The following is a 22,540-nucleotide window of genomic DNA, read 5'->3' as shown; positions in this document are numbered from 1 at the left end:
GCATTAGCTATAGGATTTGCTTCAGTAATTACCTCTACTGTAGTCTTATGACCCAACATAAGGCAAAACGACTCTTGGCCAGATTACAAGTTGCTAAGAGGTCTAGGGCATTCGGGCATGTGTCCTCTACCTGTTGGAGTGTGTTCCAAGCAGGTGGGCAGGTTTTATTCTGTCTTTTATATATTTTCTAGAGAACCCAAAGGACGGCAGTTATCAATAAATGTAGGGGTCGGAGTGGGTTTCTTAGTCTTTAATACTAAGCAAAGACATCCCTGCCACAGGGACCAGCAAAGAAGGCTGGAGACAGCACATTATTGAAGGGGATGTGTCCTCTTTTCTGACCCTAAGGGCAAAATTCAGACCACCATCCATATACCTCAGCCTTTGATAATTGGAGAACGTAAATACTTGGCTCATGGTAGCAATTTTCTGTCTTCTAACAAGGGGAACAGCGTTCCCCTAGGTCCCACTCTCTCTGAGCAGTGCTGCTATGACAGTAATGCGATTGTCACTGCCGTGGTATGCTTAACCTTTGCCAAACCAGAGCTGAGGCATTAACTCAGATCCTCAACTCACATGTCTTAAAGGGCAACATAACCTGTGCTGCCTCTGCACTGCTGGACCGATGCAGTTTGCAGCTCAGTAATAATAAGCACATAAATGTGATAAGTGTAAGCCATAACAATGATTGATGCAAAGAGAAAAATAAAAAAAGAGAAATCGAAAAATAGCAACGTGGTGGAATTCCTAGGACCAGTGCCTCCATGGCACCAGCAGCCTGCTACCCTGACACCAGCAGAAAGGCTACACTCATCCGTGGTAGAAAGGATCTCCATGCCACGCAATGGAATTCCAGCAAACGGGACAAGGACTGATGGTGTCTGGAAGTGGTAGTGCCACTGCCACCCAGATAATAGTCTGAATTAGATTATGTGAAAAAAGAAGGAATATATAGACAGCCAGCTGCTCAAAGGCTTACTACAACCTTGCTTTTATTGTTCTGCTAAGTTAGAGGTGGGGCATCAGAGGGATTCCTGGCATACCACTACTGAGAAATTTTAATATGTTCCACACTGACACATATAAAAAGGAAATAACAGCTGATCATAGGCAGTGGAGGCTGCAGCATCTCTTCATATGTATGCACAGAAGCATGGGCAAAGTGGGGTGCTCTTGGCCAGGAAGACTCAGGCACTCCAGCTAACCTGACCCAGCTAAACCTTTCTCCTGCCATTGAGCTAAGTTTCAGTGAAAGGGCTGTTGAGTGGAAAGCAAGACAGCAGAAAAAAACGGTGATCTGGGCACGGCTACTCACCCCATCCCGATATACCAGTATACCAGGACATGGAGAAGGGCAGGGGAGCTGAAAGGCTGCACTGATTTAACACTGATGAAAAGAAACACATGTTTACACAACCGACAATGATCCGGTGGAACCAGATATCACAGAGGGCAAAAGTTTAGCTGGGCTCAGCAAAAGGACCTGTTCTGTATGGGAGGGTTACAGTTGCAAGGGTTTTATTTTTAAAGAGTTTTTGGAAGGGTTATAAACTCTCAGGACTCTGAGAGTTCAGTAGATGGGGTTAGGGAAAAATCCTTCACCACAGCAAGTTACCCTGTAGCTGCCTGCCACGGGGTCTGTAAGCCTGTCTTTGATGTGGCCACTTCCAGCCACACTGAAGAGGTGGATTGCTCAAATAACATGGGACTGGAGCACAGTCTTGTGTAGCAAAACTTTTCTAAAACTCATAGAAACAAGCCTTTCCTCATACTCAGCAGGTTATTAGAGGCAGAGGAATTTGCAGTATTCGTAATGTGACTATCTAATATTTATAATTGTAATTACAATGATAGCAAGGGGGGGGGGGGGGGGGGAGAGCTTTTTTTTTCTTCTTCTTTCAGTTAAAGAAATAATCTGCCAGACTTGATGCAAAAACAAATGTCTCCCTGGTTTCATGCAAGCTTTTCATAGAGTCAGCTCCCTTCAAGGTCCAAAAGCAACCTGGAGCACTTCCTAGCGCATCTGAGAGCAGACAAGCTAGAAAGAGGACACAATCAGCCCCAGGGGAAGTGGGGAATGAAGACAACTCCAGGGGGACTCCCTGTCAAATGAGTCACAGTGGGCACCAATGCCAGCCCTCAAGGAGGTGTTTCGCTTCATTCCCACCTGGGCAAAAGAGTTTTCAATCCTGGCAACTCAAGCAAGCAAGAGCATACAGATGTTATCACAAGCCTCAGTGACATGTGAGTGACTGTTCCAGTGGGGTAGATGGCTTTTGTGGAGATCAGCCATGCATAGGTAGCTACCTGGAGTATTGCTACTGCAAACCGTACACAAGACTATCCTTAACAAGTATCCTGCTCTGCATCGAGGAATCATCAGTGTACATACATCTGATCAAAACCAGGTGCTGTACAAACCCAGGAAACCTACATGGGACACTTTCAGGTAGAGATCAGAGCATGTAACTAGAGTAATCAGCATCAGCCCCTAATTATACCCCTTCAGTAAATCAAATTGCATTTTATTTTGTAAGCTTAAAACATCTATTCCTTCCACATTTGCTTTTAACTGGAAAAGCTGAAAGCATCTTCTTCTAATACCATATTGCAAATAAGATTTCATTATTCCAACAAAATCATGTTGATGTATATATGAGTCTTATTGGAACGCCCTGATTCAGGTTGGTAATTACTCACCAAATAGTTGTATTTAGGTCAAGGGAATTATTGATATGTAAAACTGTGCACAGATATGAGTAAGGACGCACAGCCTGAGCAAAAGTGAGCATCATTAGTAATTCAAAAGAAAAAAAAAACAATCACAGAAGTCCTAAAATGTAGATGTTCTTTTGCTGAGGGACAAATAACAGCACTGTGATTATTACATCCGCATTTATTGACACCACCAGGCAGCTGAGCTGCTTCTATTAGAAACTAACTTTGCAATGAGGAACTGATTTGAAATGAATTTGTCCCCACTGCTGGTTTTAAATAGTCATTTGCCTGTCCTTTTCCAATGTGCAGAGTTCTCACCTCTCAGCCACTGGGACAGTTACAAAGCTTTAGGAACTGATAGTAACATTTGACATATAGGAAACAATTTTTCATCTTCAAAGAGCTGCAGAAACCTTAACAAGTTACTTGTCATGCCATCTGTCCCAGGCAGAAACAAGTAAGATGTCTTACGGGGAGGTTATGGGAGAAATGTAAATGAACTTGAAGGGTAGGATAAGAAATCTGCCTGTCAGTCCCACAAGTCGGTCCACACACAGCATCTTGCAAATTCAGATTTGCCACAAGAAAATTACCCCCCTCCCCCATCACAAACTCTGGGCGAGCCTGCTTTACTGACACTACAGCAGCAGATTGGTCTTCACATGGATCACCTTTGTTCCTCTGGTTTTTGCTGCAGACCCATTCCTGTGAACTTTTATAGGATTAATTTACTCACCTGAATCCTAGCAGGGGGACGGGGCTTTCTTCCTCAGCCAGGCTCTCTCGGAGCAGTGTCCGTTCCCGCGCCTTGCAGCTACACTACACCGACGCTTTATCACTGGGCTCATAACAGTGAAACTCTTCTTTTGTCCCAAAGACACAGAGAATAGTTATGCTCGTGCCTCTGACGCTGATACACAGTGGAATGATCTGTCAGCAAACAAGGAGAGCCTCCCCCTCTCCTTCGGCAGGCAGTCTGGGGTTCTGCAGCATCCTCCCGTGTCAGCTACCGACTGCACAGCCACGCTGCATTACGTGTCGTGCTGACGGGGTTGGCTACCTACTAAATATACCGCTCGGCGTTTCAGCAAAGGCAAACACCGTGGCTTTCCTCACAGGTTTCAGCCAATCAAGAATGTATGTTAAATCTGTCCTAATCCATAATCAGCGCTGCCCAATCCATAAGAAAGCTTTCCAGAAGTTTGGATAAATAATAATGTGCAAATTCAGAGTGCTCCTGCAAAGCATGACACAGAAAGCTAGAAATAAATATTGCTTGTTGTTTCAAATTATTCTAAGCACTCTGGCAGATGACTGGCAAGAGAACAGCATGCATAAGTAGTGATAAAAGTAAACAGTCCAGCTTTAAACTAGCAGGCTTGCCTGTGTTCATACAGCCCTATTGTAATGGGACAAAGAGGGTGCTGCCGATACCGGCGCGCTCTCGGTGAATTCAGGGCAGAGTCCAGCATGCCCATTCACTCCAAAGCCATACCGCTAGGACCAGCACAGAGCTGCAGACATGAGCCCAGCACATGCACAAGAATAGGTGTTTAACCAAATCACTCAGAAGCGCACTGGGCTGCCTATCTGATTGCATACAGGCATCCTTCAGGCAGGACATGTTGTTAAATATGCACGGGTAAGAAGGAGACACAGGTACTAGAGCTGTGTCAACTCCATATCAATATATTTTAATTTTTAAAAATGGTACAAGGACAACATGTGTTTGTCAGATAGAGAGATCAAGCACTCAGTTTAAGTCCATGTAGTATGCAAAATCTGAAGGAATCTCTTATTTGTGTGCTTACCTTTGGAAAATGCACTGCTCCTTCCTCCCCTCTAACTCTTCGGAGAGCTAAAAAGAGGTCCTGTTACTTCCAAATGCTTTTGTTCTTCTGTCCCTCTGTCACATGGCTTGCCTTTTATATTTGCAACACACAAAAGTTAGGGCTGTTGTTTAAGAGGGAGAGGGAGAGAGAGAGAGGGAATGTCAAATGGAAAAGTGCCATTGCAGTCATATATCAATCAGGGCAGCGGCAGCAGCAGCTCGCTGGCAAATGGGAATTCCACAGAAATGTGAAGCTCTTGTTATCTGAGAAATCACAAAACACCACCAGCCAAGCTCCCTCAGCAGGGACTTCTTATTATTGGCAAGCCAGGAAATAGAAGGAAATGTAGGCACTTTTTTTGTTGTTGTTATTGTTTCGGATCTGAAGATACATACGCTGTGGCATATGTAAGCCAGTGGAATATAAATTCTGAATCAAATTCCTTCCTAAACAAATGCATTGCGTGCAACATAAAGCAAACCACTGAGAAGCAAGGTAACAGAGCTAACTGAAGAATCTGAAAGTAATGATTTAAAAATTTGATATCTGTTTGCATTTGGAAAATATCCATAGAAAACCTACCTTTTCCCTGGATTACTCATTAATGTCCTTTTTTCTGACAGGTTTTTCTTAAATTTTTTTTAACTGTGATTGATCTTAGATATCCTTAATTCAAGCTGTGCTGCTTCACTACAATTGGTCACCTAAATCATCTGACATTCCCTGCCTCTCCAGTTGGGTAAGCAGACAAGCCTTTTCTGTATAAATACTTGTCTGCAAATTTGCAATTCCAGTGCTGCAGATAACCTGCCCCGAAATTCTGAAGTTTCTCTCAAAAGAACTCAGAAGTTTGCTTACAGAAGCAAACATTGTCTTTCTGCTTTACCCACCTTCCTCTGAAGAATGCCAAGTTTGAAAACAGCTATCCTTCAAACCTTTTATGTAAGTACTGTGGTTTTATGCAAAAAAAAAAAAAAAAAAAAATTCCCTGAGGGGCTGAAGGCAGACTCCATCCACTGGAAAATCCCACTTACATCATGCACATCGCAGATCTGGATGCACCAAACCCTACCTTCCGCTTCCAGAGAGGACCATGTCTCGCTTCCCTTTGGAATGCCCCCTAGTCATCCTGCGGTGTTATGGGAAGCACAGACCTTAGCTGGTTAATTAAAAAATAGGCGACATAGCTGGCCATTGACAAGCTGGATCTGTTCAGAGGCACTGGCCAGCAGATGGACGGGGTCCTGTGTCGATTGTGTTTGAACTCTAAAAGAAAGTTGGTATTTGATGGATGATGTTATTAGCTAAATGTCTTATGTGGTATAAGATCAAAGAACAGATGGAAATTATGCCTTAAAAATAGAATAATCTAAAAGGGGAATGGCTTGTAGATGAGTAAGCATCATGGAAACAATAAAGGAGACATTCTTTGGCTTGCTTTGCTGCAGAGCCAGGTTTGGCTGGTGGGATAAACAAATGATCCGCTTAGGACCGAGATCCTCAGGATGTGAGTTTTGCTGCACATTTTTTCCCTCACATTCAGTGTTTACATTGTTTTGTCTCTTAAGTCAACCCCAGGTTTCTCTCACCGACCATATATGTACCAGCTCACTCCCTCCCTCGCAAATGCCACCACAGTCACCCAGGGTGGATGAGGGGGGTGGCAGAGCTCACCGGCATCTTTGCCTCACTGTAACTGGGGACTGAAATATCGCTGAAGCTCTGGCACTACATTGTTGGTTGATATACTGCACATAACATATTTTTTTTAGTTTAGCCAACACCTTCTTTTAAAATTAAGGCTATTGTCCCTTTGGTCGTTGTGCTGCCGAGTTTTCTTTCTTTTTCCATGGGCAAGAAAGTGGCTTACATACTCCAGCTGCTTGCGCTAAGGACCTGCCATTGCAAGACAAAGGCCTGGCTAAGTAGCTCCTGGATGAAATCCCCCAGGAGACAGTAGATACCCTACTTAAAGTCCTTACTGAAAATAATGCTTACATTTTTTACTGGTGCAGCTTAGGTTTCTTATCTTTGCATCATCTACAGGTGACAGTAGCTGTACTGATTGTCTGTTGGGTGCTAAGCATACTTTAAATACTCAACAATTATCAGTAATACCTCAATCAGTGGTATTTTTGAGGAGCAGTGCTCAGCGGTTTGCTGCCACAGCTACAGATTCCTAATACAGGAAATTCTGCGTATATTGGACTAAACATTTTTTTAAAAACTAAAAGTGGCTTTCAATTTTTTATCTTCATCTTCAAGACTCTGTTTGGCTGCAAGTGGAAGGTAATAGGCAGTTAATCAACCTCACAGGCTTGTGGCTTGTAAACTGATGGTCTCATTTGTGGCCTTCTGAGTGAACTTGCACATGATCACAAGCACAAAAGTAGAAGCATCAAATGTAGCCTCCCCCCACCTCAAGAACACTATGAGCCATAACTTTTTCATAGCTGTTCATAAATCTTCAGCCTCTCTCAACCACTGTGACTTAATCCCACCCATAAAACCAGTCATTTGAAAGAAACAAATAAAAGTGGAAAGCACAGGAGCTCAGAGCTCAGTTTTCAAAGATGATTAGACATTTGAGATGACCCCAGATATGAGATAAGATTTCCAGAAGATCTAAGGTATCCTGCTCCCATCAGTTCTGATCTGAGTTCCCTTCAGAGGAAGTTTATCTCACTTAACAGTAATTGTCTGAAAACTAAGTTTAGGCTCTCCCAGCAGCAAATGGAGAGTTTCCACCCTGAATTATTTTCAGTTCAGGACAGATTCAGGTCAGCATCTGTAACAGTTTTTCTTTTTGTGAACAATCAAAGATATTCTGCTGACTCAGTTGGACTAAATGTCTGGGAGTTTAAATAGATAAAACCAGTGAGATAAATTCCCCCCCTCAGTGGCTCAAGTGTAGTTTTGAAGACATGGAGATCCGCATTTGTATGGAGTTCTACCAACCTCCCTGGTTGCATCCCCATGAAATGCATTGCAGACCTGCAACCCTAATTTGCAAGTTTCCTTATTCCACCACTGTATGACCTACAAGACTTATCTTTGGCCTCAGAAAAGCATTGTACTACCATTACCTGCAATTCAGTGGAACTGAACTGTTTGCCCCATTGGCATCATCAAGCACCACATTGTTTCCTCAGAAGAGCAGGATTTCACCTCTCCATCATGCTCGTGTTGTAAAATGCATTCAGGCTTCTGCAGCAAAATCAATCTTTCATTTTCTTCTGAAGGATTTTCCAGTGCTGCCACTTTGTAGTCTTCCCAGGCAATTTTGACATTCTGAGACAGTGGATAACAGACCTCCATATCGTCAAAAGTACTGTCAGAACAGGCACTACTTGGTATCTGTGCTGGCTGTGTCTCCGAAGACCATGAATGGAGCACACATGCAAGGATATTTTAAAGTGTAGATGTATATTCACACATGGACATAAACATGCACACTATTGCTGCAAGCAGTTAGAGGGAGTAGGATGCATAGGAATACGGTTCAGAAAAGGACGCTGCTTTGTTCCATTATTGAACTGATAAAGGGTGGCTTATATTTGGGGCTTGGCTATCAGTATTCTTTTCATAGGTGAGAATGTAGGAGCAACTGAAAGTATTGTAATGGTGGTCTACAGTAACAAGCCACATACTACTTATAGAATTAATATATATTCTGTGCAGACAAGAGGTACCCAAAATTCTTAGAGGAAGTATTTTTTTATCATTTTAATAATCAAAGTAAGTATTAGAAAAATAATATTGTCACTAAATAAAATTATCAATGCAGGAGCAGGTGGCGCAGAAGTCTGTTCAGGCACTCAGTGTTTTTCATCTCTTCCTTCTCCCCATTATGCATTATCTCAGATTTATTTCGCAAGGATATTAAAATACCTAAACACATATATTCTTCTGTAACCTAAACAGGCCTCTTCATTCAATGTTTCTGTGTATCCATGAATACGTGTTGTTAAGACACAGTACCTGGAAATGTTTATTCAGTGCCTTACACATACACTATTATTACAGCAAGGCTCCCTTCATCTAGGGCATAAGGCTGCCTCGGAGAAAACCGAAAATTGGGTCTGAACTGTCTTCTTATTCATTTTGCAACAGAAGTCAGAAAGACGCATTACCTGTAGACCATACTTGGCCTTTAGATTGACCTGAAAACTTGTTTGCAGCAGGATCAGAAGTTGGTGTCCCCCTGGTTCCTTCAGCAAGGAGTAGTCAGTCAGGAAGGGCTCCCCCGCGGCGGGCTGCCTACAAGGCACAAATGGTGTTGGACTATCAATGCTTAAAAAAAGCAAGCTGAAGGGCCTGACAAGGAAAGCAATATACCCAGGAGATATCTTGGATGAACAGTGGCTTGAACATCTGTGGGAGAGAGGTGGGTGGCAGTCAGGTGGGGGAAGGCTGGTGTGAGTGATCCAAGTGCACAAAGCTGCTGCTCTGCCTGCCTAACAAAAGCTGCTGCCTGCTGTCTGTCACACTTGAGTTCCTCTGCGCTCACCACAGAGCCATGACGAACAGTTTGTGTAGGACAAGTGAAGAAGCCTGGATTCCTACACAGTTTTAAGCCTATGCCCCTCATGGTTACTCACTCAGGTTTTGCCTCTGCGTTACCTTCAGCTCCCTGACCCCTGCACCTCTTGATGATGTCTAATGCCACACCTTGCCCTTTGCTCTCTCCAACAAAATTTTCAACTGCTTTTAAACCCCTACGAGACTGCTGGCCGAGCAAGGGGCAGTGTGCCCTCACTGGCTGCCAAAGACATGCTCATCATCCACCAATCTGTGGCTTCTCACCTCCTCAGGCTGCCAAACGGTGGATGCTTTAGCTTCTTTCTGCAGGACAGTAACAGGATGCAACACCCATGCCTAAGCACCACAGCTCCTTACATGTCCAAGAAATTGTCTCGAAACTTAGTTTTCTCTGCCTTGCTATTAACATCGGTTGAAATTGGACAGCTGATTGAAAAGCCAATGGGAGAGACTAACGTCAGAGCAGGCAGACAAAAAGGCAAATTGATCCTATGAGAAAATCATAAGAGCGTAAAGATGTCTTTTTTTCTACCTCCAGACTGCTGTCTGGTGTCCTTTGCCACTACTTTATATCTAATAGAGAAAGAAGAAAGCTACCATGTTTCTCTGAATCTCAGCAATACCGATCAACAGTTCTGTAGACACCTGTGGGATTTACCCACCCTTCCTGAAGTCAGACATCTCTGTCCCAAGCTAGGCTCCTCTTATTGTCAGTGGAACCCACAAACAGGTACTGCCCAAAAGGCTGTTTGCTTGCTGTTGATAGGATGAGGTGGAATTGCCTTTTGACAATATCTATTTATCTCTATTAATAACAAAGGGAGCTGAAAGTGACTAGTTTAGGTTTAGTCATCCAGCTGTTTGGTGCCTTGGTGAGGGTAGAAGAATTCCACCTTCAAGGATGTTTCAAATTATAATATGTGGTAGATACATGGCATACCAGATAGATATATATACCTGTACATAGGTTGATGCTAAATATTTCGCCTTTTTGTCAAGGCTACAGGGAAAGTTTTGTGTCAAAGAGCGTGGGATAATGACACTTGATGTGCAGTGTGCAATTTGCAGTGTTTCTTCTATCTGATAGAAACAGAAAGAGTCTCTCCGTAATGACTTGTAGTCGGTCAAACGTTTATCCAAGTGTCAAAGAACAGTTATGATGTGTCCTACAGGACTCCCAAACTACATCATAAAAACAGGCTGTATTAACTCCAGTCTCTTATAGGAAGGAGTTATGATCACACTTCCCAGGTTTCCAATGTGGAGCTTGGGACCTTGGGATACAGCTTACATGTGGTGTCTCTGGCAATTTCTCCCATGCTTCTCCATCATTTCCTTCTCCACCTCCCCCTGTGGGTGATACATGGTGCACACTGGGCGCCACAGTGGGTCTCTCTACTCCAGCATCCCAAACCACAAACAATATTTCTTCTGTTTCTTGCCCCCCATGTTCCTCAAGAGGTCAGAGTTTGTCAGAAAGTTCTAAACAGCGTTCAGTGGCACAACTGGCAGTTTTGCCAGAGTACAAACTGTGGGTTAATGTTTCTAAATGTGGTTTAAAGTAGCTTCCCTCAGCAAGGGTCAGATCCTGAGGGCTTCCTCAGGATGGTTTGCACAAGAGAGAGAAAACACTAAGGTGGCAGGAGTATTTCCACTTAGTTGAGAAGGTCATCGTTGCCTTCGTCAGTATAGTATCAGGTTTGTGATTTGAACATATCCATAATGACAAAAACATTCCCATAAATTCACTTAGAGCTGCAAAAATGACCTGGCAAGATACAGCCAGATACTAATAATGGCAACCTTATTTTGTTGCAGTCTCCTGCCAATACCCACATGATGTGATTTTCTTGCAGTAAAAATGCAATATGCAAAGTGGAGGAGACATTTTTCTATGTTATTTACTATAAAAAATTAAAGCAAAAAATTTGTCTACCACCCAGATTTGTGTGCACACTCCCTGTGCAAAACTTCATGTTTAAAATGAAATTCAGCCCCAGCTAAACAATTTGGGTTAGAACTGCAGGGCAGCTTGCCGTATGTGAAGTTGCTGAGAAGAAATGCTATTTAGAGCAGGAAATTGGTGATTCATAATTGACATTAACTCCAGTTCCCCTCCAATGTGCATGCTGTACTTCATGTGAAATTATTATAAGCAAAGAAAGGCCATTCCCTTGAGCAAGTTCAAGTTAATGTTTAGGAAACCATTTAAGTTATTATTAGGACAAAAGTCATTACAGTGGAATGGTCGGATGCTCAGACTGCACCCTCAGCTGCAAAACCTGTGCATTTTAATACCTCTTTGCAGGTAGCTCTTCAGACATAGGATCATTTTGACCAATTCACTGAAATCCCAGCTTCACAAATATCCCCAGTCAAAACTCCCACCTCCTAAACAGGGCCAGAAACAAATCCTTTTTTGGCACTCCCTGTGGGCTGCTTTCTAATTGCACTGAAATCCGTGATAGTCTCCAGTTTTACACACACAAGTCCCTTTGAACTCAGATGAACTCTTGGAGCCCCAGCAGTTGGGAGCAAAGCCACAAGGACACGTCCGTGCACAGTTGCATGCAGACCCCAGCTTCAATGCAACATATACTGGCAGGTGCCAAAATCCCAGAAGGCAGCTTGCTGCAATTCAGACTGCACCAGGAGGCAGCCGAGGGATGGGATCCTCACCTAGTGAGAGCAGCAATGTTCTGTGGCTTTTGGTGTAACCTGTGACCTCACACTAGGTGCAAATTTGATGCTACCACTGCCTGGTCCTTGGCAGCTGGATGCTTTGCCTTCTGGTCTCCGCAGCAGAAGTGAAGTTCACTGAACTTCCTCAGAGTACTGCAGTTTATTCAGTTCAAATGAACATATGAACTTAATTAGTCCACCATACTGTAAGCCTAGAATACAGAAGTAAATAGATATTATTATGGATTTTGATGTTAGTGAAGTTTTGGCATCTTACACAATTTTTTATGACTTTTTCCCATAGCCAAATAAAAGCTAGAACATCTTTCTGCTATAGAATATGCCTCAAACTGCAGATGTAAATCAGAGGCAGACTTCAGATACAGAAAGAGAGTAAATACTCATACAGTTATAAATTTAAGCACCACTGAACTTGAGAAAAGCACTTTAAACCACTGCCTCAGCATTACCTTTAGAAAAGAGTGATTTGGATTCCTCTATACCAGGAGAGGAGCTCCGCAGGCCAGATACTGTGTGTGACCAAGGACCTCCTAAGAAAAGCCAACCACTTCCCACAGCTGGTCAGGCTCCTGGGGCTGTGCTGATGCAGGGGATGCTCAGGGCACAGAGGGGTGACAGGTCACAGAAAGCCAAGGGGTTTACCATCCTCCTTAGCCCCAGTTTGGGCTTTGATAAGCAGTACCTTTGAGGGACTTTTTGGGAAGCAAGGACAGCAGCACACAACCTTGGGAGCAAAAAAAATAAGAAAACGTTCTTTATGTAAGACCAGATGTGGTGAAAGACCTGGCAGAGCTGAAACACACTGGAGCTGAAGAGGACACCAGAAGAGGGTATAAACTGTGGTGTGCTGAGAGTGAGCACAGCAAGGGTAAGAGAAGTTGCCAGTAAAAGGCAGAAGAGGCAGGAGAAAAAGCCATTCCTTGGTGTTTCCAAATACTCTTCAGTTCTGCCGGGTAAAGAAACCATTGTAGAAATGCAAGTTCTGTATTAAAAAAGCTAAAAAGTTGAATAGGTTTTCAAATAGAGTGTACAAAAAGGAAAGTTTGCCCTCAAGTGGCAGGGCCAGCACTACATCTTCAGGAGCTTCAGGAGTGCACCCTGGCAAGAGCCTTCCTTGCAATTGCTGCCTGGGGCAGAGCCTGGAGACTACTGCAGGAAGCAGAAATAACCCTGGAGAAAGGAATTGGGATTTGCCAAGCACAGGAAGACAACCGGAACAGATTGAGGCTGATGTGAGGATGAGAAGAAACTCTGAAAGAGCCCTGAAATGGCAGGACGAGTCGAGTCTACTGTGCCGGGAGACACTGAAAGAGCACATATGATGCACGTGCCTCGGCAAGCTGCGGCTACACCCAGCATTTGGGAGAAGATGCAAGAATTGCAACAGATTAGGTTGTCCGAGAAAGAATCAATCTGAACCTAGGGTGCACAGCATGGGTGAGGAGGATGGTGACAACACCATTACAGGGAAAGGGCTTATTCACAGGAACCATCAAAAATGCTGTGGCAGAAGATAAGAGGACAACCAGCCTGTAGGCAAATGGCAATAATCGATTTTCAGCTGGACAGAGCTGCACAAGCTGATAAGGTGTCTGACAAGGTTACAAGCACTGAAAAAAAATGCTACAGGCAGCATAAGGTAAGAGAAGAAAGGGCTTATAAGGGTTATTCCCCGCTGAAGGAGATAAAGGCATATGCAAATGAAAGAGAGAGCTCATAACAGTGTCAGGGATTTTTAAAATGTCGCATCCTTGATCTCACGCCCAGAGTGAATGCACTGGGGTCAGAACAATAGTGGAAAAGGCTGAGGGACTCCGGGGAGTAGAGGTGGCCTCTGCAAAGTGCTGAAGAGCAGGAAAGCTCCTCATCCTCCCCATCTCTGCTCCAGGGCGGGTGGCTGGAGCCTTTCACCCGCCGCCTGGGGTGAGGGCTGCCAGCACACTGCTCTGGGAATCAGCAGTCCAGGGAGAAACGCAGCCCTGGGGGCACTCCACACCCATCCACAGGAGGAAATATTGCTTCCTTAACAAATAAGGAAAATGAAGTCACTATGTGAACAGAGCACATTTCCCTCTCCTCCCAGAGGGGAATGCTTTTAGGAGATGGTTGATGACCACACACTACACCTGACACACCAGGCAGCGCTCTCAGCCAGGAGCCAGTACTGAAACACAGAGTGCATTCAGCATCCTCCTTTCAGGGATGCCCTTGCCTCACTGCCTGGTGAGGCAAACTGGGAGTGTTTCTGAGGAAAAGAAACCTCTCAAGAAAAGCCACCTTTTGACTGCATAAAGCTTCCTGGTCTCCATACATCGTCTTGCTGTCTAAAGGGAAGGAAATCTACAGACCTGCGCTCAGGAAATGGCACAGCCTCCCCGGGCTGCAGCCAAGCTAACAATGACTGCCAATTCCATGCAAGAGGAATCTGGTGCCTGGCAGGGGGAATAGCACAGTGCGGGTGCAGGCAGATCCTGGTAGGGCTGAAATTGTTACTGATACATCTATCCCAACAGACAAGGAAAGGATGCAAAGTATCCTTGGGATGGTGACCTGTATGGGGAAACTACTCGCAGCACCAGCAACCTGACCAGGCTCAGGGGCAGCTCTAGCCAGCGCCCATGTATATATTTCAATAAAGACTGTGAAAGAGGAAGAGACTTTTAAAGGATCCTTGACCCTGCACCACTGTGAAGGTAAGCTTAAAACTAAATTTCTCATAGACACCTCCAAGCAGAGGATGAGTGAGTCCCCTGCCTGGAGATCATCATTTTGTGCATCATGCACAAAGCACCAGTCCACAGCACGGAGAGCAAAGGAAAAGGGACACCTGGATGCCACCGCATAGAGCATGGACTGTGACTGCCAAAGGCTCTGCCCAGGCTCTCACCCCACATTTCAAACTGTTGGCCAGGATGGAGGGACCGGGTTTCCCCACTGCATAGCAAGCATTAAAGGGAACATTTTCAGTCCTAAAATAAATCTTTAAAGATTGAAGGACACAGTTCTAGCCCACTCCTTGGCTCTCTTGCAGGCCACCCCAGCTGGCTGCCTCCAAGACAGACCCCCCAGAGAAGGAAATGGGACTTACCAATGTTGCTATGAGCCTGTGGCCTTGGGGCTGGGACTCAGGAACATTAATTGAAAACCCTTGGAAAGTAAGTAGAAAGATTTGTTGTTTGCCACAGACATTGTACCTGATGTAAGAATATCTGACAAAGGCATAGACTCATAGGGACAAGTCAGACCCTGAGGTATGAGTTTGGAAATGCAACCAGCCATCCTTGTAAGCCCCTACCCAGTTTGTCCCATTGCAGCAGTCTGGGGCTGAGCTCCAGAGCTCAAGACAGCCAGTGGGCTTGCTGCTTCCTAACAGCACCATGGCACTGAGGTCAGACATCTCAGGCAAAGCCAGCATCTTCACTCAACAATGAAAGGTTCTTCAGAGGCTCAGCAGGCACCACTGATTAGTACTACATTGTCTATATGGCCTGTCAGTCTGACCTTGGTACTGTGGAAGGTTATGGAGCAGACCACTTTGAATGCCATCATGTGACATGTACAGGATGACCAGGTGATCAGGCCCACCAGTGTGGGTTTATGAAAGGCAGGTCCTGCTTGATGAACTTGATCTCCTTTCATGACAAAGATGACCTGCCTAGCGGATGAGGGAAAGGCTCTGGATGTTGTCTACCTAGACCTTAGTAAAGCCTTTGACACTGTCTTCCACAGCATTTTCCTGGAGAAACTGGCTGCTCATGGCTTGGACAGGCTTACTGTTCACTGAGTGAAAAGCTTTGGCCAAGCCCAAAGTGTGGTAGGGAATGGAGTTAAGACCAGTTGGTGGTCACAAGTGGTGCTCTCCAGGGCTCAGTACTGGGGGCAGTTCTGTTTAATATCTTTATCAATGATCTGGACAAGGGGATCAAGTGCACACAGTAAGTTTGCAGACCACAACAAGATGCTGGGGGAGTATTGATCTGCTTGAGGGTAGGAAGACTCTGCAGAGGGATCTGGACAGGCTGGATCGATGGGCCAAGGCCAGTTATATGAGGTTCAACAAGGAGAAGCACCGGGTCCTGCACTGGGCTCACAACAACCCCACGCAGCGCTACAGGCTTGGTGCAGAGCGGCTGGAAAGCTGCCTGGTGGGAAAGGGCCTGGGGGTGTTGGTCAACAGGCGGCTGAACACGAGCCAGCAGTGTGCCCAGGTGGCCAAGAAGGCCAACAGCATCCTGGCTTGTACCAGAAATAGTGTGTCCAGCAGGACTAAGGGAGTGATTGTCCCCCTGTACCTGCACCTCGAATATTGTTCAGTTTTGGGCCCCTCACTGCAAGAAAGACATGGAGGTGCTGGAGCGTGTCCAGAGAAGGGCAATGCAGCCGGTGAAGGGTCTGGAGCACAAGGCTTACAAGGAGCATCTGAGGGAACGGGGGTTGTTCAGCCTGGAGAAAAGGAGGCTCAGGGGGACAGCTTCTCGCTCTACAACTGCCTGAAAGGAAGTTGTAACAAAGTGGATGTCAGTCTCTTCTCCCAAGTAACAAGTGACAGGACAAGAAGAAATGGCCTCAAGCTGCACCAGGAGATGTTTAGATTGGATATTAGGAAAAATATCTTCACTGAAAGGGTTGTCATGCACTGGAACAGGCTGCCCAGGGGAGTGGTTGAGTCACCATCCCTGGAGGTATTTAGAAGTGTAGATGTGGTGCTTAGGGACATGGTTTATTGGTGGACTTGGCGGTGCTGGGTTGACAGTCGGACTTGATGATTTTAAAGGTGTTTTCCAACCTGAACAATTCTATGATTCTATGGTATTAACTTCTGTGTTGTTGCTTCCTCCTTGGTACATTTATTGTTTAACCTGGTAGGAAAGAAATAGGAAACTTGTTTGGGATGCTTTTCCAAGATCTAGCTGGAATTATGGTTGTGAGTTGCATGCTTCCTTTCTGGGCTATGCCAACCACTTACAACTCAGCCACTGCATGAATGAATAAATGAATGAATGAGCAAATTAATTACACAGGTCTTTGTCAGGTTCACTGGTTTCTGAGCTTCACAGACTTGCCTGTGACTGCCAACAGCTCTGCACTGACTGGTTTAGAACTGGTCTAAAGCTCGTACAAGCTCCAGTTATCCACTTGCTCCTCAACTGTGCCTTCACAGTTACCTTGACTACACTGAGACCCTGGGTAGCTATAACGTCTGTGAGATTAGGTTGAGCTTGCAATTTTCTAACAGCCTTTAACATCTGTTTGCAATGACTGTAAGAGATGCTTTGAAACTTGAATGCCTCATCCTGCTAAGCTCGCACCTTCCATTTCAAAAGACCACTTTGGAAAGTAAAGTGGCAAGGCTGTAGCTCTCATTTGCAAAATATGAAGTCCTGCATTATTTCCATCACTGAGACTTCTAAATTTACACCAGCACTAAATTTACCCTTCCAGTTATATAGTGATAGTATCTAATTTGGTATTTTCAAAACTTATGTATCTAACAAATCCAATGAATGGGATGGCGCAGTTGGATTGTTTCAATGCTTAAAGCATAGTGCTGTAGGATGCTGATTTCTCATGGTAAGTTTGGGAAGGAATCATGGCTGTGCTCTAGGCTTTCTAAAAAAGCCTGCAGAGTTTGGGGACATGGTACTTGGAGTTTATTGTACTGTTGTTCAACACGAAAAAGGGATGGTCAGTCTGTAGGAATTGTTGTCACTTTGTCTTTTGTTGTTGTTCTGGCTTAAAACAGGTGGCCTTCAAAATTAGTTATAAAAAGAGAGATACACTCATAACCAGCAAGACTGATCATTTTAGTGATGCTGAACTGTGTGCAACACAATGTAATATTGATGCAGCAGCCACAGAGCAGACTGTTAGCATGATCAAGGCACTGTGGAATGTGCACAAAGCGCACCTCTGCGTCGCGGTTGCACTCCCTGTGCGGGCCTGAGCTGCCTGTCTATGGTTTTGTCATCTGTAAATGGTCATGCAAATTCACCCTTCTGGTGTATCCAAGATGTGAGCTAACACTGTAGGGCCACACTGGAAGCAGGTCAAGCCCATTCAGCTATCTGGAGGACTAGGAGCTGTAGTGCAGACAAGACACATTTTTGGTACTATGTCTTCTACACCTGCTTACAGCATTATTAGATTACATGGCAGGAGAAATGCCCACCCTCCTTTCTTCATCCGGATCTCCCCCTTGATGACACTGGGGGTGAATTGCAGCTTCCAGATCTCCCACAGGATTGAAAAGTCATGGTGACAATCTACTCAGAATGCATTGTAACGCCACAGTTCTTGGGCAGGAGGGCTTTGCCACTATGGCAGGGCAGCACAGATACCAGCCCTGGATATGGAGGGCTCTGAACCACAAGGCTGCTCCCAGGAACAGTCCTCCCCACAAGCCTGGCTGGTCCTCACAACCAGCATCCCCCGCTGGCCCCTATTGGAGACACAGAGCTGGCTGGGTGGACCTTCCCCTGGTGCAGCACAGCCATGCTTAGGGTTCCGCGATCAATGTAGTAAGCTATGTTATAGCACGACACAGCATGGCACAATAGTTTACTGATTTAAATGAACCAAATGATGAAGAGCAAACAAAACAGTTTTGCTTCTTCAGAACAGAACTTCTCAAAATTATTCAATCTGAGCCTTCTGATAAAGAAAAGCAGTATGATGATTTATTGATTTGGTTTGTCTGGGGATTCAGGTTGTGGGTTTTTTCTGAGGTTGTTACATCTTCACAGAACACTCAATTTGCATTTATGCTGCACTTTCCTGGAGAAAATGATGCTGTTAGAAAACAGAAATTATATCTTCTGGAGTTTTATAAAACTAAAATTACCATTCAGATTCTCTGTAGTTGTAAATCAAATCCTTTTATTTCAATGGTCTAGTCTATAAAGCCTGAGAGGCCAGCTCTGTCTATCCAGTTTGTAATAAATTGAAGAACACCTTTGTTCAGCACAGCAGTCTCATACTGCTCATAACACCCAAGCACTGATGTCTCTATATAAACAGTTTAATTACCATTGCCAATTCTAATTTTCCAGGTGAAGGCAGCCACCTTGCTAAAATACAGAAATCATTTATCACCTGCCATGAAAAACAGTTTGTTGGCATCCTCCTGTGCAGGGAGACATGCTTTGATCTCAAAGTATTCCATCTATGGTATAGTAAGACAAAGCACCACTTGCTATGAAGTTTGAAAGACTGTATAAAAAATAATTTATGTACATTACCATCTTGTCTGACACAGGAGCATCACAGAAGAGAGCAAGAAGCAAACAAAAATTGTAACTTTTGTGGTAGGTACATATATCTCTAATTTATGACAGTGAGCAAGTAAGATAGTTTATCTTCAAAATAAACAATTCCTCCCAGGAGCTGTGCAGTGACTTTATTTATATGGTCTTAAATGAAAAGATTGTAGTCAACAAGTCAACATAATGCAACCAAATAAAAAATACAAAGATCCAGAAGATCTGATAAACCTATCTGGTAATTCTGATGTGTACAGAAGGACCAGAAATCTAAAAATAAGAATTAAATCCATCAGACAACAGCTAATTCATTTGCAGATCTTCAGCTGGTAGAACTCCAGCAGCAGCAATACTTTACCACCCTCCCAGATGCACAGGAACAGGCAAGAGCATCGCCTGGAGAGACAAGCTCTACTGCTCACTAACATCTATCACCATGTGCAAATCTCTAATGCTCCAGAATGGGCATCCAGCTGGTGGTGGGTCCCAAAAGCAAACCAAAATCCTCCTGTTCTTTAGCAGTTTATAGATGGGCAGGGGTCATCTTAAAAAAGGGGCAGAGTAAAAAAAGTGATTGGTGCCAGAGGAAGCTGGTGAAATGGGCCTGGGTTTTGGGGCCGCAGTCCCAGCACCGCTTCACAGCCACTGCACTGTATTGGCCTGGGTACAACCCCTCATGGCACCCAGAGCATCAGGATCCCACACTTCTACTCCTTTATAAACACAGCACTTCTTTAGGGCAGTGCTTTTGAGGCAGAGATCAAAGACATATTAATTGTAATGACTTGGGGTATTCCCTTGTCATCCCTGCTGTGACCTTCAAATTTTTTGGTTTTATATCCAGGGTTAGGGGGTGAAGTTCCCTGATAAATAACAAATCCCTACTGGGCATCATGCACGCTGCAACACTCAAAGGTAATACACATCAGGGGCTTGTGAATCTCATTTGAAAGTTTTCACTCTTGTCTTCAGCTCATGCAAAGGTGGGACAATGAACAACCCCTTCAGCCCTTGCGCAGGGAAGACTGGCTGAAGCATGGTCGGGCATCATGCTTCATCCATATGAAGAAGTGGGGGTCTGGCAGGGTCAGCTGAGAGTATTGCTCCCCCAAAACTTACCTCTCAGCTTCAGCCTTTGTGCCCCGTGCCCTCCCTAGGGACACACAGTGGGGCATTGCCACCCACAAAGCGATGGGGCAATTTTGGCATTTGGGAACTGAAACCACGTGTGAGAAAGGAAAATTCAAGGAGACGGTTGGAGCAGCTCTGACTTGTGTTAGACAGCAGTGGGCTTTCTCAGGAGGCCACTTGTCCCACAGCCCAGGCAGGGAGGTGAGAAAACACTTATGCCCCCTCCCAGTGTGTCCATGGAATGCCTGCACTGTCCAGCCACCTGCTGGGCACCAAACACCAGGAACCAGAACGTGACTGCCTTTGCAGGGCTGTGGGATCTTCCCATTTTGAAAAAGCAGATCACTTACATACATAGGTCTTGAAAGGCGGGTCCAGGGTTGGAAGTTTTCAGGAATCATCGCATGACTTCTTTTTAACTTAGTCCATTTGTACTACCGTGTTACTCCCCCCAAAACAAGCTAGAGCCTTTAGATCAAATACAGAGATGGAGTAACTTTTATTTTCTTCCTTTGCAGTGTAGTGGCTGAGGCTGTATACACAGATCAATGTACACTTCTCATTTAGATTCAAGTACAGTAATTGTTAGCAAGGGTTACTCAACTCTGAAAAGTCTACTTTTTTTCTTGTTTGTTTTACAAATGAAGATTATGTTTTGGTCCCTTTTTTAATGGGGAAAACCAACCTATTTATTGCTCTTTTCTCACTTTTTTCTCCCCTCAGTAGTGAACCCCAGCCTTAATGCAAGGAATTCAAAGAAAGCTAAAGTGATTTTTTTCATGTTAAGAATTTGTCCATACACTAAACATGTTTAAATATCATCTTCCATTTTCTGTTATGTCCTGATAAGTTATCCAAATACTGTTCTGCAAATTTGCTCTCAAGAAAAAAATTCCAATCTGGTGTATTTCCTTCTCCCCTATTTCTTGCTTTCCATTACCGTTTGAAATTTGTTGTTAGAACTTCCTGGAATGGGAACAAAAATGATTCAACTTATTGCAGGGTTGGAGAGAAAAGCGATTGGTGGGAAAAGGGCAGGGAGATAGTAAGAGCAAACAAGGGAAAAAAAGGTTTGTATTTACTGAATCTCTAACTTTCAGGTATCCAACCTACAACTGGTATTGCCAGCCAAGCCCGACATTTCTACATTTTCTTTTGACGTTTGAAGATTAAGTACATCATGTTTATGTGCGATAGTACCAGCAGACACTTGACTCCATTCTCTCCCCACCTCTTCAGGACTTGTCGCCAAAGTGATACCATGGAAACAGCATCGCTGAGATGGCAGGGAATATGTGCCCGTACAGGAGACCACTGCTATTAACTAATCTTCTGATTTAAGGGAGCATTGACATAATCTCCAGCCCTGATTTCCTTCTGGTTTGAGCAGTTGCTCCAGATCTGCATGCATGTGCAAACCTACCTGATAGACATGTGCTTGTTATCTCTAGAGTTGTATTTTATTTGCCCCTTAACATTTTAGTAAGGATACAATTAAGGATACCAGTTAATGGCTGCTGTTTGCTTTATAAAGTAAACATGAAGCAATGGACCAAGTATCAAGTCCGTAGTGCTTTACTGAGGTGTGATTGGAAAAACACTAGAAGTCTACTTAAAGGTACTTCACTTTCTAAAGGTTTCTGAAATGTATCCGAGACTGGCTTGCAAAAGCAGCATATTGACATTGCCTTTATTTATCACTTACCTTTTGATCCTGCTTCTTGTGGCTACAAGTTCATTTCAGCAGCTGTGCTTGATGGTAGCTGAGAACAACCTCAAGGCTTTCTTTTTCCTGAGGATTCCCATCCTGTGTAGCAAATGAAAACAGATACATGCCAGACATGGAGGGAGGGAGGAACAGCAGGGAGGCAGGGATGGGGGGACAAAGAAAAAAAGAAAGAGAAGGAAAGAAGGAAAAAGAAGGAAAGGGAGGAATGGAAAGAAAGAAAATTAAGACAAGAAAGTGCAAGCTTTTTTGTAACCTTGATTTAACACACAGCCTGTGCCAAACCTGTTTTACGGAATATGTTTCCTTGGGGGCTTATAATGTAACGACTACAGAGAAACCAGCATGATCTGACACAGCATGAACTATTCAGCAGCCTGCTAAAAATACGAATAGCTCACAATGACAGAAGTATCAAACTGTAACTGCCTGGAATGTGAGATTATAAAATGTGAGATTATAAAATATCATGATCCAGATTGAAATTCAATATATTTGTTGAAGTTTTCAGCAAAGGCACACAGACTATTGGAAAATTGTCACTGCATTCCCTACAGTTCATAGCAGCGGCCTTTGGACAAGGCAAGAATTTGTAAGTTTACAATAAAATAAATAAAAACAAAGCAAAA

The 22,540-nt window shown here is 44.2% G+C and overlaps 1 protein-coding gene across 2 annotated transcripts in view; it reads right to left on the bottom strand.

Moving 5' to 3' along the window:
• The window catches only part of NDP (norrin cystine knot growth factor NDP), a 52,882-nt gene extending 30,342 nt beyond the window's left edge, over positions 1–22,540 (bottom strand). For both annotated transcript variants that reach the window (XR_013925811.1, XM_080374282.1), the window contains exon 1: positions 1–22,540. This exon is cut by the window's left edge and continues 7,318 nt beyond it. The gene's annotated coding sequence lies outside the window, so the exon portion shown is untranslated.

This window comes from Falco punctatus (genome assembly GCF_963210335.1).
Source record: "Falco punctatus genome assembly, chromosome: 2".
Lineage (NCBI taxonomy): Eukaryota > Metazoa > Chordata > Aves > Falconiformes > Falconidae > Falco > Falco punctatus.
The sequence above is the reverse complement of the archived record's forward strand: the minus strand, read 5'-3'. Positions and strand labels throughout refer to the sequence as shown.